Source organism: Aquarana catesbeiana, linkage group LG13 (genome assembly GCF_042186555.1).
Source record: "Aquarana catesbeiana isolate 2022-GZ linkage group LG13, ASM4218655v1, whole genome shotgun sequence".
Taxonomy (NCBI): domain Eukaryota; kingdom Metazoa; phylum Chordata; class Amphibia; order Anura; family Ranidae; genus Aquarana; species Aquarana catesbeiana.
In genome coordinates this window covers 62,165,542-62,180,414 of record NC_133336.1, presented here as the reverse complement: position 1 = coordinate 62,180,414, position 14,873 = coordinate 62,165,542, and the positions used below count along the sequence as shown (strand labels likewise).

General features: G+C 39.9%; 1 pseudogene; it reads right to left on the bottom strand.

Annotated features, from left to right (window-relative positions):
- Positions 1-9,648: 9,648 nt before the first annotated feature.
- On the bottom strand, positions 9,649-9,713 carry LOC141120784 (U4 spliceosomal RNA; annotated as a pseudogene).
- Between the last annotated feature and the right edge of the window lie 5,160 nt (positions 9,714-14,873).

The following is a 14,873-nucleotide window of genomic DNA, read 5'->3' as shown; positions in this document are numbered from 1 at the left end:
AGGCATGCACAATGTGTAAGTGTGATTAAATTGTTTAAGGCCTCATGCACACTGGGTTTTAGACCTGATACATTGGGCTCTTGCACTTAGCTGTGGCTGAAGGGCACAGGCACAATATCCCGGCAGACTGTCAAACTCTGTGAGAAACTGACAACTGCAGTGGCTGCACATAGGTATGCATCTAGGGAGGAATGCCTGGAACACAAGCAGTCTGCATTTTAGGCATTTGTCCCTGGGCAATGATCCCCTAAATGGAAGTTCCATTCAGTGCACCATTCAGCTGCCTCAGCAGTCAGAATCTCAGGCTGCATTCACACCCCTGCGTTTTGAATTTCGGGCAGATTTGCTGTGATTCTGCATGCGATTTCAAAGCGCCGAAGTGTGAATGACAAATCGCAGAATGCACGTTTGAGATGCCATTCATTTGAACGGCACCTAAAATCTTGGTGCGGTCCTACCGTGCGATAAATCGTGCTGCAATCACGGCAACCTGCATCTGCAACCGGCATGAAGCTTGTCGCCCCAAAAAAGTTCAGGAGCTACTTTTGGGCAACATGCTTCATGGGATGCGGGTTGCAGCATGATGTATCATGCCAGAACCACACCGCGATTTTAGGTGCCATTCATTTGACTGACATCTCGGAGGTCTCAGAGCTTTGAAATTGCGTCAAATCTGCCTGCGATTCAAAATGCAGAAGTGTGAATGCAGTCTCATAGAGTTTTACAGGCTACTGGCAGCAGGGCTGGATGATGCACCTGTGTGCAGGGGGGGTGCAATGTAAGGGTAAAGTTTGTTTAATTCCCAGAGTTCAGCTTTAATGTGCACTGTAAGACCTGGCTCACACCTATGCATTTTCAGTTTTGCAGAAATGCACTTAAGTCCATTTAACATGGTTTCCTATGGATGTAGTTCACATTTGGGCATTTTATGGAAAGGGCCAGGGACTTTTCTCTGGTTTTTGGTTCTATAGACTTCAATGGATCAAAACTATGTATTGAAAAATGCAAAATGCATCAGCAATATGCAAACTGCAACTGCATAGGTGTAAACCAGGCCTTAAGAGAGGTCGCTGAAAGTAGTGCAGATGCCAAACAACTGTTCTGTAGTGTACAGCGTCCATACATACAGAATGAGAACAGATTCTGAAAAATACACACAGCATGCAGTAGTACTATGTTATGTATATAACAAAATGCAGAATTATATCCAGTGTGTAAAACAATAGTAGTACTATGTAATGTCATTAGGTAAATGCTGTCTACCATTTAGAAACCATAACCAAAACAGCAAAATACTTATTTATTGCCTTTTTTACATCTAAATCTATCCGAACTGTCTTGCTGCATCTTTATCAAAATGCATGTTCAATGCTAATGCACCTAAAATGCATGTAAATTATAAAACACATCTTAAATGCAACACACAGATGTGAACCAGCACTTTCTTATTTTGGATAGAATAGGTAGGGTTTTTCAATTTTATTTGTACTATATAGGGTTTGTCATCCCTTTATGAACCCTACTTTTCAATTGTGGCAGACTGTGTAATAGCCTATGAGCTATAGCTTTTAGCGTACATTTTGGCATCAGTATTATGTAGCGATTTAAGTCTATAGCTATTTAGATAGGATGGATCTTTACTGGGTTTAGAAATTGTCCTGATTACAGCTTGTGGCATATCTTTTGGAAAAGAGACCTGTACATTTTTGTTTTGTCCGAAATGAGCGATTTCCCCCAACTTCCTGTCCCATAGCCACAACAGGAAGTGTCTCCAAAGTGAAGGAAATACCCTCTTAAGCTCGGTTCACACCTATGCAGTTTGCTTTTGATTGAGTTTCTGCAGTGCTTTTTGCTGTGCCTTTTTGCTCTCGTAATTTTGGCGAGATTTGCGTTTTGCATTTTTTTTAATGCTTTTTTTTTTATGCCAATTTGTTGTTGGGCATATTAACAAAATGCAAATCGTGGCAAAATCCCTCTACATGCTTTTCTCCAATGAGGTCTATTGAACCAAAAATGCAAGAAAAAAAAAAAGCACCGTTTTGCGTTTAAAAAAGTCCCTGACCCTTTCCAAAAATGCACGTGTCCTGTAGGAAACCGTTAAATGAACTGTAGTTTATTTCTGCAAAAAGCACCAAAAAATGCATAGGTGTGAACTGAGCTGTCACTAGTGGCCCCTTTGGATAGTTCAGAACTCTATTCCTGTTCTGGTAAAAACCCCAAATTTTGGGATTGCCTCTATTTTGTTAGTGTACATTAAGGCCTGTTCATATCACGTGCAGTGCTTTTTTTTTTTTCGGCATCAAAAACACATGGAAAGTAAGTTATATTGGTTCCAATGGCATAGTTCACACCAGTGCAGTGCATTCCAGTTCCAGAAAAAAGAAATGTACAACACGCTGCTTTTTTTCCTGCACAGAACTGTACTGGAACATGGTAAAAAGCATCAAAAATGCACCAGACCCCAGTACAGTGAAGAAAAAAAAAAGCATCTGAGATGCATGTAGAAATGGATCTGGAGAAGTTTTTTGTGGTGCGAATGGGCACTAAAATAAACCTGTATTTTGTTTTCAGCATGATATGGCAAAGTACTAATGCTCTACCAACAGTGTATCAATACAAATAAGGTGCTAATTAATAAAGTGCATACATATAAAGTGCTAAATGAAAAAAAGCAGCTAAACTTCTACAGTGTAACCAACACCTCTAAAAATGTGTATCGTGTAGTGAAGTAGCGCTAATATAGCACGTCAACAAACAAAAAAAAATAATTTCTCAGATGCTCATGGGAAATACAAACTCAAATAAAAGTGTTCAAAGTCCTAAAAGGCGCATCCCATAATATATATCTGAGCAATAATGCAATGAAATCCAGTAAAGTGTATCACATAAAACTAAACTAATAGTAAATTTTTTCCCAGGAGTAATCAGCATCCAAAAAAAATCAGGTGACTCAGAGAGGTGATCAGTTCCAAAGTGAAAAATATAAATCAAAGTAGATAAGGGTGATAAGGACAGGTGAACGAGTCCAAATTAAAGATGTAAGATGGTAAACATGTCTTTATGAAATCCTCCCCCAGTAGTGCTAGCCTCTCACCTAGATAGACCCCAACGGGTCTAATGGGGCAACAGTGAACGACCAGCTTGTTGTTGAAGCTTTCCTCACAGCTTTCAAGGTATCACTGCAGCTTTTGTCCGGTCTCCATGGTCTTTTCCTAGAAGAAAGTTTTCTTCCAATCCTATAGGTGGGGCAACAGTAAACGACAAGCCTGTTGTTGAAGTTTTCCTCACAAGGTCCAAGGGATCGCTGTAATTTTTTCTCCGGTCTCCACAGTCCTTTCCTAGAAAAAAGTTTCTCCCAATCCGCAAGATAGAAGATAAAAAAGAAGGCTTTCCATAGTGTAGTAGGTTTAAAAGTTTAAAAAAATGGCAACAGCAGGCCAGACAGCAAAAAAAGTGTCAAATGAAAAGACTTCTGGTCATGGCCGTAACCGGAAGTGATGCCACCAAGCTCCTCCCGACTAGTTGCATCACAACACACGTGATTTCATCAAGAGTACATGTGCTGGGTGACGGTAGTGATCTTAAATAGCAATACTAATCATGTAAATGAGGCATGAGAGCAAAGGACTCTGGGTAAGTCAGATTGACAAACCAAAAGACTCTCACTAATATAGTTACATACTCACAAAAAGTGGTATAAAAACAGATACTGGAAAAAAAAAAAGCAAAAAAGTAAGAGCAAAAAAAAAAAGGAAGAGCGAAAAAGAAAGAGCGAGGGAAAAAAAAGGGGGGGGGGGCAAAAAAGGAAGAGTGAAAAAGAAAGAGCGAGAAGAAAAAAAAAAGGAAGAGTGAAAAAGGAAGAGCGAGAGGGGAAAAAAAGGGGGGGAGGGAAGAGCGAAACAGGAAAAGCGAGAAGAAAAAAAAGGAAGAGCGAGAGGGGGAAAAAAAAAGGGGGGAAAGGGAAGAGCGAAACAGGAAGAGTGAGGGGGATAAAAACAAAGGGAGAGCAAAAAAATGATATCAATAATCAGAAATAAAGCAATTTAAATCAAACTCGATGTTAAGACCTAGGGGGGCAAAGGATTGCATTGCAAATATCCATCGAGATTCGGATTTGCTAAGAGAAATAACTTTATTGCTTCCTCTCCAGTGGGGCTTAAATTTTTCAATACCCCAAAAAGAGAGGGAACTGGGGTCCTTACCATGAACTTCTGAAAAATGTCGAGAAACACTATGTTTAGGGTAACCTGACTTAATATTTTGAACATGTTCTTTTCCAGAGGGGTCTCTTGGTTCTGCCCACGTACTGGAGATTACATGAACATTCCAGTACATAGACTACACCCTGTTTTACATGAGATGAAATCTTTAATAGTATACTTCTTTCCTGTTGTATTAGCACTGAACTCTTCCTTTTTCTTTTTTCTAAAGGTCGTATGATGACAAGCATAGCATATTTGCATGGATAAAAACCCTTACCCTCAAAGAAAGTAAAGGTTTTGTTAGACGGGGGATCCAGAACATTTTTTGCTGACAGGTCACGAAGTGTGGGAGCCCTTATAGACAAATCTGGGAAGTGTAGGTAATACTTGACTTAAATGGCGATCAGCTGTTAGAATCTTCCAATGTTTTCTAACCTCAAATTTCTTGAATTGCACATTGTAATAGAGAATTAATGGGATTTCAGTATAGTTAGTCGTCTTTTTCTTTATTTTTCAAAAGATTATGTCTTTCAATATTTTTTAACTTCTTAAATTTTTTTGTTGTAACATGGATTTTTCATACCCTTTATCTAAGAATCGCTCTCCAATAAATTCTGCTTGTTTATAATCAGATTCAGATGTACAATTCCTTCTTAGTCTGACCAGTTGTCCCTTTGGAATATTCAACAACCAGGATGAATGATAACTGTCCATAGAGAGGTAGCTGTTCCGGTCGACTGTTTTGAAGAAAATCTTGGTCTTGATTCTTCTCTCTTTGTACCAGATCTCTAAATCTAGGAAATTGATTCTTGATGTATTTATTTCTCAGGTTAGCTTGATGTTTTTCTAATTTCTTGCTAAACTTTGGCGAAATTGCATCAGACTCTCCCTATCTTCCTTCCAAATCATAAATATATTGTTGATATAACGTTGATATAAAATTAATTGATTGGGTCTGTTGTTATATATAAAATCATCTTCCCATTGTGCCATATGGAGATTAGCAACACTTGGGGCGTACTTAGCCCCCATTGCTACCCCTTGTATTTGTCTATTGGTATTATGGTCATACCAAAAGTAATTGTGACTAAGGCTATATTCTAGACATTTCAACAGGTATTTTCTTTGTTTACACTTCAAATTGCTGTATTTCCTAAGGGCCCATCTATTATTATTATTATTATTATTATTATTATACAGGTTTTATATAGCGCCTAGCAGCTGATAATGCATCTTGATGGCTAATATTAGTGTACAGTGAAGTGACGTCAGCTGTAACTAAATAGATTGGCTCCTCATCAAGTGTAATTCCCTCAAGTATTTGGATCAGATGTTTCATATCTTTCAAATAGGCTTTTGTCTCCTTTACCACTGGTTGCAGAAAAAGATCGAAGTATTCTCCCAGTCTAGCTCCCACCAAGTTGATCCCATTCATGATAGGTCTCCCTGGGGGATTCTCTTTATCTTTATGGACCTTTGGGAGTATATATATGACTGGTGTTCGACATGTATTAGGTAGTAGATATTGTGCTTCTTTTTAATTCAGAAATTTCTTTTCTTTTCCCTTCTCTATTAGTTTGCATAAATCCTTTTTATAATACAAGGTTGGGTTACACAGAAGTTTTTGATATGTGAGTATATCCAAGTTGTTTCTCCATTTCCTTCTTATATGATTCTTTAGAGAGTATTACAATAGCTCCCCCTTATCCACTGGTCTCATAACTGTTCTTTTTCTCTTCAAGCCGCTTTATTCCTTTTCTTATTTCCGTTGGGTCCCATGCCTTCTTTATCTGCATTTTATTTAAGTCCTGTGTAACCATTTTTTTAAACACATCAATATGTCCATCACTTCCGGGTGGTGGATTGAAAAGCGATCTATTCCTTAAAGTGCTATGTGCATAGCAGTCAGGGTTGGTCATTCTTCTTGTTGTTTCTCCAGATTTTGAGAGCATATATTTTTTGATATTGAGTTTCCTTGTAAACTTTTGAATGTCCACATATGTTGTAAATTTATTAAAATTCTTCTTTTGGGGCAAATTTAAGTCCCCTATTTAAGGTATTAATTTCTTCTTGTGTTAACTCGATACCACTAATATTGATGATTCCATTCCCTCTTACTCGCTTTTCCTTTTGAAAGGGCAGGGCTTAAAAAGCAAAAGAAACATCAAATGACGGCGCACCCAAAAGGCCACTCCTGCACGCCCACGGGGGTGAGCAGTGTGGTGATCACGGTTTTGCGTCCTGTTGCTAGGACACGGCACAACCCAGAACTCTGTAAAGAGCCACTGACGCGGCTCTTTAATCATGTGATTGGCTGTGTCCAATCACAGCTGGTCACATTTAAACAAGGAAGTGCCGGTAATTGGCTCTCCTCGCCTCACACTGAAAGAGTGTGTGGCAAGGAGTGCCGATCAGCGGCATTTCCTCGCAGGGGACAGTGAGAGATGTAATCAGGGCACTGATGATCAGTGCCCTGATTATATTAGAGCGCCACCAGTGCCAGCAACCCACGCTAACCAGTGCCAGCAATCAGTGCCCACCACAACCAGAAACAATCAGTGCCGCTTATCCATGCTGCCTATCAATGCCCACCAATGCCTATCAGGGCCCGTCAGTGCCACTCATCAGTGCTGTCTATCAGTGCTCATCAGTGCCCATAAGTGCAGAATATTAGTGCCTCCTCGAGCCCTCATCAGTGCCACCTCATCAGTGCCCATAAGTGCCACATCATCAGTGCCCATCAGTGCAACCTATTAGTGCCCATCAGTGCCGCCTCTGGCACTATTTACAAAATTTACTGACAGAAACTATGAAAACCTTCTTCTTTTTTTTTTTTTTTTTTTTTAAGAAAAAAATAAAAATCCCAACGGTGATAAAATACCACCAAAATAAAGCTCTATTTTGTGTGAAGAAAATGATAAAAATTTCACATGGTTACAGTGTAGCATGACCGCCCAATTGTCATTCAAAATGTGACAGCCCTGAAAGCTGAAAAATGGCTTGGGCAGGAAGGGGGTGAAAGTGCCCGGTAGATAAGTGGTTAATAAGTCATACTCTGATTTACCATCAGGGTCTGATATTAATTAATAATATAGTTTAGTTTCCGTGAATTCAAACCATTTTGCCCATGTCTTAATATATTTCCTTTATTTCTAGAGGTTATTTCTTCCATTAGACGGAGCTTGTCAACCCTTCCTAGCCACTGTGATATAGTAGGTATTAAACTTTTTCTCCAGTATAGTGGAATCAAACATTTACAAGCGTTTAACAAATATGGGGTCATAGACATCTTGTATTGCTCTGTTGTTTCATTTGTACAATGAAGTAAAGACGTTAATGGTTCAGGTTTAATTACTCGGCCCAGTGTCAGAGAGATCACCTTCGCCACTTCTTCCCAAAATGGCCAGATTTTAGGGCAGAAATACCATATGTGCCCGTGTGTAGCCCACTCTCCACACTCCTTCCAACACAGGGGCGAGGTCAAGTCAGACATTGCATGTAATTTTACTGGTGTATAATGCCATTGAGATAAAAGTTTAAAATTTACCTCCGTCATTCTACTCGAGGTTGCGGGCATATAAGAAAATAGTATAATCTTATCTTTTTGTTTATCTGTAAGTGTAATTTGTAAATCTTTTTCCCACGACCTATATAATCTGGGTATCCAGGGAACTGCAGATTCATCAAAGCTTTGAGAAAAAGAGAAATACAATGTTGTGGTTGATGTCTATATTGCATAATTGCTTCAAAAGGATTAAGTTCTTTTAACGAACGAATGGGCTGCGGGAGATTCCAAATAAATTGAGACTATTGTATGTATCTCCATTGGTCCATAAATGTTGGCTGATCTACTCCACATAAGGACTTAATTGGTTTATTTTTTGAGTCTTTTAATGCTTGGTGTAATAGCGGTGTTACCTCTGGGAACCACGATTCAAAGCCCTTATCAAGTACTCCCTGCATGAAATATTTATGTTTCAGACAGGACTCCAGCATGCCATATACCGCGGTTCTTTGATTTTTACATGCTTTATTGCACTTGATGTTTGTGAGTATCCCTTCTTTATCAATAAATAAGAGTTTTTTTTCTGATGGGCTTCACTATGTGCCTCCTCATTTTCCTTTTTATATGGTAATTATCGCTCCCGCCACTGGAGCGGAGGCTGCTTATTGCTGATTTTGGAAGCTGCAGAGGATCCTTATATCTGTGAGCTCCCAGTCTGGAACATGATGACCGATTTGATGATATTACCTGCCTAAAGTGTTTGGATGAGTCATTTTTCTTTCTATCGAAAAGCCAGTGGCGTGCAAAACACACCTCAAAAACTTCCACCCGGTGCCAAAAAAAAGTGCCCACACATAGAGAGTGAAACACAAAAACGTGCAACGGGTGTACAGAGTTCTCCACTAGGGAAGGACCTTACCCTGATCCCCCGGGGCGTTAGGCTCCAGACAGGGACTGAGGTACTCAGACAAAGGGTCCATCCGGCCGAAACCAGGCGGACCCCCACAACTGGAAGGACTGCCGAAGCAGACCAACCCAAGTACAGTGGGGCTCTCCCGAAGAGAGACCCCTCAAAGGAGAGGGCGAACCAAGCCAAAAGGCCTATGTCCACCCCCTCCCAAGACTTTCAGAGTAGGCCCGAGGACCCACACCCTACTCGCCACACAGTGACAAAACGTGTATACAAAGACAACCAAAAAAAAGACAAAAAGGTGACAAACAGGGGTAAAAGAAAGAGTGGGGAAGATAGTGAGATGGGAGAGTGAAAGTGGCCATTGTGCTATACAATGGCCGGCCCTCCGGCCAGGCATAAAAATTTCCCCTGGTCCTGGCGAAAAGGCCCGGTCCAAGAGGCAGGTGCGAAAAACGTGTGTTGTGGTGAAGTGACCATGGTGCCATAAAATCAAGTGCTTTCACACCGTGACTATACGGCACCCCTGAACTGCCACTTCAGGGGCACATTCACCACTGGCTTTTCGAAAAAGCCCTGACCCCCCAGCCCAGACCACAGCAGACCCCACCACAGACAGGAAGGATATGGAGATCAGGAAGCTGGAAAGAGCCCTTTACCATCAGGCTCTGCCATCGCTCCCATCACTCCTCCTAATTACATTCGGGAAGTACTTGCCACTCCCTCCCCCCCTTGCAAGGCAGGAGTAAGCGTTCTCTCCCAAATAACTGTCTGGAGTTGGATCCGCCCCAATCCAGGCCAGAAGGCCAGGGTCCCGACCCTCTGGTTCAGACCCCGTGGTTCTCCATCCCCATCAGAAGGCTTCCCTTTCAGCTACAAACCGCTCCAGGTCACCTTCACTCCAGCAGGTTTTGCATAGCAACCGCAATCCCATCTCTATTTCGCCATAGATCAGGGACGGAAGCAAGCACCACCTCCTGGAAACTGATAAGAATAGATACTACACTTGATCTTCGCCAAAAGGCCGAGAAGCAATTAGCAATAATCACGCCTCAGTTGAACCTCATTGGCTATGATACTGCCACTGCATATACCATATGCTTGTTATTCATCTGTTTCTGGTAAGAAGATATATTTGACAGCACGGTGGTGTATGTTTATTATACACTCAAGTTGGTGAGAGGTTCTTCATTACTACGTTCACCTGTATCCACCGTCTCCTCATCTGTCTATTACCCATAGCACTGCAATTGGACTTTATTATATTATGATACACTGCAATTATTGTATTTTATGTTAGCTGCTCTATTCATCGTTTAATACTCATGATATATTTTAGCGCGGAAATTATCCCTTGTTTGATACGTTTCAGCAAGGGCAGTAGTGGGGAATTATATTCACAACCATACCAAATATGTAGGGGAGTCCCACATTGCCAGGGTTGATTTAGTCAGGGGAGATATTGTGGCCGCCAGCCCTCTCAAAGAACGTGTTATCCATGGCAATACTGATAAGTCAGTATCCGCCAGTGCCATTTCAAGTTCTACCCAGAGTCTAGTCTTTTTAGCATATTTCCAGTCTGCCATACGGGCTAGTGCAATTGCTTGATAATACAATTAAAAATTTGGTAAAGCCAGTCCCCCTAGATTTTTAGAACGGTATAAGATGTTTTGAGATATTCTAATACCCTGACCCTTCCAAATATAATGTGCTATAGATGACTGTAGCATCGAAAAAAAAAAAAAAAAAATCCTATAGGGACACCAAAGGGTATCATTTGGAATACATATAGGACTCAGGGTAGAACATTCATTTTAAAAACATTGATCTTACCCAGCCAAGAATGGCAAAGGGAAGTCCATTTATGTAAATCTAATTTATTTTTTTTAAGTAGATCAAGATAATTATATTGGAATAAGTTGGTAAGGCTAGGTGTAAGATGGATACCTAAATACTTTAAGGTGGCTGGTTGCCAAGTAAAAGGGAATGAGGTTTTTAAAATTTCAGCTTTGTGCGTAGGTATTGATATATTTAGTATTTGAGATTTAGTCATATTCATTTTTTAAATTGGATATATTTTGAAATTCTCGCATTAACCTCAATAAATTTGGCAATGTAATCTTTGGTTGCTGAACATAAAATTAAAACATTATCTGCATACGCAGATAACTTGTGCTCCTTTCCCTTCACTTTTACACCATGTATGTTAGGATTAATTCTCATAACTGATAGAAAGGGTTCTAAAATAAATAGAAAATAGAATGGGTGATAATGGACAGCCCTGACGTGTACCATTTTTAAGAGTAAATGCATCACTTAGTATGCCATTAAACCTTATTCGGGTTGGTTGTATATATAAAGATGCAATCCGATGAAACATTCTTGGGCCTAGTCCCAAAGATTTCAATGTCGGCATCAAATATTTCCACTCCACCCTGTCAAACGCCTTTTCGGCGTCAGTTGAAAGTAACAGGGTGGGCTGGGAACTATTCCCGACATAGGAAATTATAGACAAAGATCGTAATGAATTGTCCCTGGCTTCACAATTTGGGACAAAACCTGTCTGGTCTAACCCAATCCACTGCGGGATCAGTGGGAGTAAACTAGTAGCCAACACCTTCACATATAATTTTGGGAAATTATAGGAAATAGGAAATTATTTATATTATTTTGTGTCTACGTCGAGTAATGATCTTGGGCGATAGTTTCCACAACTTGATGAATCTTTACCTGGTTTGGGGATTACAGTTCTATATGCAGAAAGTGACTCCAGTCGAAAGCCCTTCGATCCCGCTATGGAATTAGCATAAGTAGTCACATGTGGAACAATCTCTTTAAATTAAAAAATTAAAAGTTGATTTTGAAGCTGCATAGAACTCCTTAACCGTAAATTCAGATTCTAACTTTTGAAGGCGTTCTTTAGAGAGTTTAGGTAACTTTGCTTGTTGTGAGTAGTTTAAAATTTCTTTCCTCTGTTAATCCTTTTAATTTACCTCTCGCGTTGTACAAGTCTGGGTAAAAATCACGAAAGGTCTGTGCAATGTTGGTAGCGGTGTGAGCAATTTTCCCGCAGTGAGATTTCATTTTAGAAATAACATTTGCGGTCTTTTTTTTTGTGATCGTGCCAGCATTTTATTTGGTTTGTCTCCCCATTTGTACCATCTCTGTGAAACTAACTGCCTTTCAAAATCCGTTTTAAGTAATAATTTTAACTCTTCGCGTTTCCGTGTAAGATCTACCAGGGCGGACCGCTGAAGTGAGAGTTTGTTTCCTCTCTAAATCGGCAACCTGTCCTAAAAGTTCTGTCATTTTTTTTAAGTTTTTTCTTTTTCTTCCTTGCACCTAATTCTATCAACTTCCCCCACATATATGCCTTATGGGCCTCCCACAAGGAAGACTCAGGCATTTCTGGTGACTTGTTTTCTGCAAAATAGCAGTTCAAAGCATTTGAGAGGTCCGTAGTTTCAGAGAAAAGAAAATCGTTTGTTTTCCAACTAGATTTTTGTTTGGGCTGACCAGGAAATTTCAGACTAATTGACACTAATTGATCCGAAATAGTACTAGTCCCAATATTAGCTGATTTTACCCAAGGGAGATGATAATGGTCTATAAAAATATTATCTACAGGTATTCTAGAATAGGAATTATGAGTTTTAGAATAATAGGAATAGTCACATTTCATGGGATTTAAAATTCTCCAAACATCAACTAATTGGTATTTTATATCAATTTTTCTTCACCTGAGAGAGACATTTACATTAAATATTTGAACAACTTCTAGATGTATCCATCAAGGGATCTAAGGGCATATTAATATCACCTCCGAATATAATAGCAAATAATAATTGGCAAAGTCTTTCAATCTAGACAATATACAGCTGAAAAAAATAGAATTGCACAGAGCAGCCGCAAGGCTCTTTTTCTCGGGTCCCCCGTCAGTGTTCCTGGCCCCTCCTTTCTGTCCAGTGCCCCCATGAGAAGCTGCTTCCTATGGGGGCTCTCGTGCGTGCTCGCTCCTGAGTCCCGCTACTGCATCCATTGACGCAGACAGCGGGACTTGACTCTGCCCCTGCTCCCTAGTCACTGACTTCGATTGACAGCACTAGCAGCCAATGGCTCCTGGTGCCCCAGCAAAGCCAGTGAGATCTGGAAGTGAGGGTAGAGAAGAGCTGCAGATATGCATGGCACAGGATCGAATAAGGACTTGGGTAAGTAAAGGGGGCTGAAGAGGGGGGCTGAAGGTAAAAAATGTTTAGGCTTTAGAAACACTTTAAGGATCGGTAAGCCTTAATCGGTAAGGATCGGTAAGCTGCAATATGTTGAATGTTTGTTTTGGGGTTTAATACAACTTTAACCAGTTGCCGACCGCCACATGCCAATATACGTCGGCACAATGGCAGCGGTGGGCAAATGGGCGTACCTGTACATCCCCTTTTAAAAGCCGGGGATAGCAGGCGCGGCGTGACCGTGCCCATGGGACCGGGGAACTCTATGTCCGCCGGTCTCCCAGCGATCGTGTCACGGAGCCTCAGAACGGGGAAGTGCCTATGTAAACAAGGCATTTTCCCGTTCTGGCTTGTGTCATGACAGAGATCACTGCTCCCTGTCATCGAGAGCAGTGATCGCTGTCATGTGCTCATCCCTCCCACAGTTAGAATCACTACCTAGGACACACTTAACCCCTTCATCGCCCCCTAGTGGTTAACCCCTTCACTGCCAGTGTCATTTACACAGTAATCAATACATTTTTATTGCACTGATCACTGTATAAATGACAGTGGTCTCAAAAATGTCCGATGTGTCCGTCATAATGTCGTAGTCCCGATAAAAATCGCAGCCCTTACTAGTAAAAAAAAAATAAAAATAAAAATGCCATAAAACTATGCCCTATTTTGTAGATGCTATAACTTCTGCGCAAACCAATCAATATACACGTATTGCGATTTTTTTTTTTTTTTTTTTCAAAAAATATGTATAAGAATACATAATGACCTAAACTAAGGAAAAAAAAAATTATATATTTTTGGGAGATATTTGTTATAGCAAAAAGTAAAAAAGAATGCGTTTTTTTTTTTTTCAAAATTGTCGCTCTTTTTTTTGTTTATAACGCAAAAAATAAAAACCGCAGAGGTGATCAAATACCACCAAAAGAAAGCTCTATTTGTGGGGAAAAAAAGGGCATCAATTTTGTTTGGGTGCAACGTCACACGACCGTGCAATTATCAATTAAAGTGACGCAGTGCCGAATCGCAAAAAGTGCTCTGGTCGGGAAGGGGGTAAAATCTTACGGGGCTGGTTAAGCTTTTTTCAATTGTAATACTTCGAAAGTGGTTCTTGTACACTTCTACAAGTCAGCACAATGTTCATGATCTCAGTACTATAGGACAATATTTTCTTTCAGCATTGAAGATGTTGCAGTTTGTTTGAAGACTCCAGTTAGAATTTAATTTAACAGAATATGAACTGATGCCCACTTACAGAGCCAGCCTATCAAATTATAAACTCCAGAAACATCATTACTGTCCTTTGATAAATGTAACTTGCAAATGACACAGAAGGACCATTCATCAACTTCGGGGGCTACATTCCAGTTAACACTTCAGTGCCATTTTTTTTTTTTTTATTCTTTTATTCTGGTGAAAAATAATGAAAAAAATGTATCTTAGTAGATGTTACAAAAAATTGTTGAAGGGGATGGGTCATAACATATTTGAAGAACAAGAAACAGGAAAGTCACTGTAGTTTGTGGCTGATATATATTGTAATAAATGATTATTATTTTTTTTTTTTATCCATGGTAGCTATAAGTCTTTGTACATACAGACTTCAGCTTGTAAAGAGTACTGTATACTGAAAACTTGCTGTAAAGCCATGTGCACAAACACACAATTAAGTCCTGTATTTTAGTAGTTGGAGGAGAAGTGAAATTTAAAAATTTTCATTCATCCAAAATTTCAGCAAAAGTTGGCAGATTGTGGCAAAACATCAAATTCTAAAGTTGTCAAATTATAAAAATTCAAACATCATTCAATGACAGAGTTTTAACTGCTTCCCATACTATCCATAGCAACAAAAAAAGTTTTGATTGGAATCTTGAGTCTTGTTCTGAGCACCTACATGCCCATGCATGGCTTTTCTGCCTCGGACCCCCACACACATTTTACTGGCCACAAGTGTAAGGTCTTCATGGATTGGAATATTGTGTCACTGCTTACCTGCCAGTACAAACAGCCTGCTCTTATTGACACATGATACT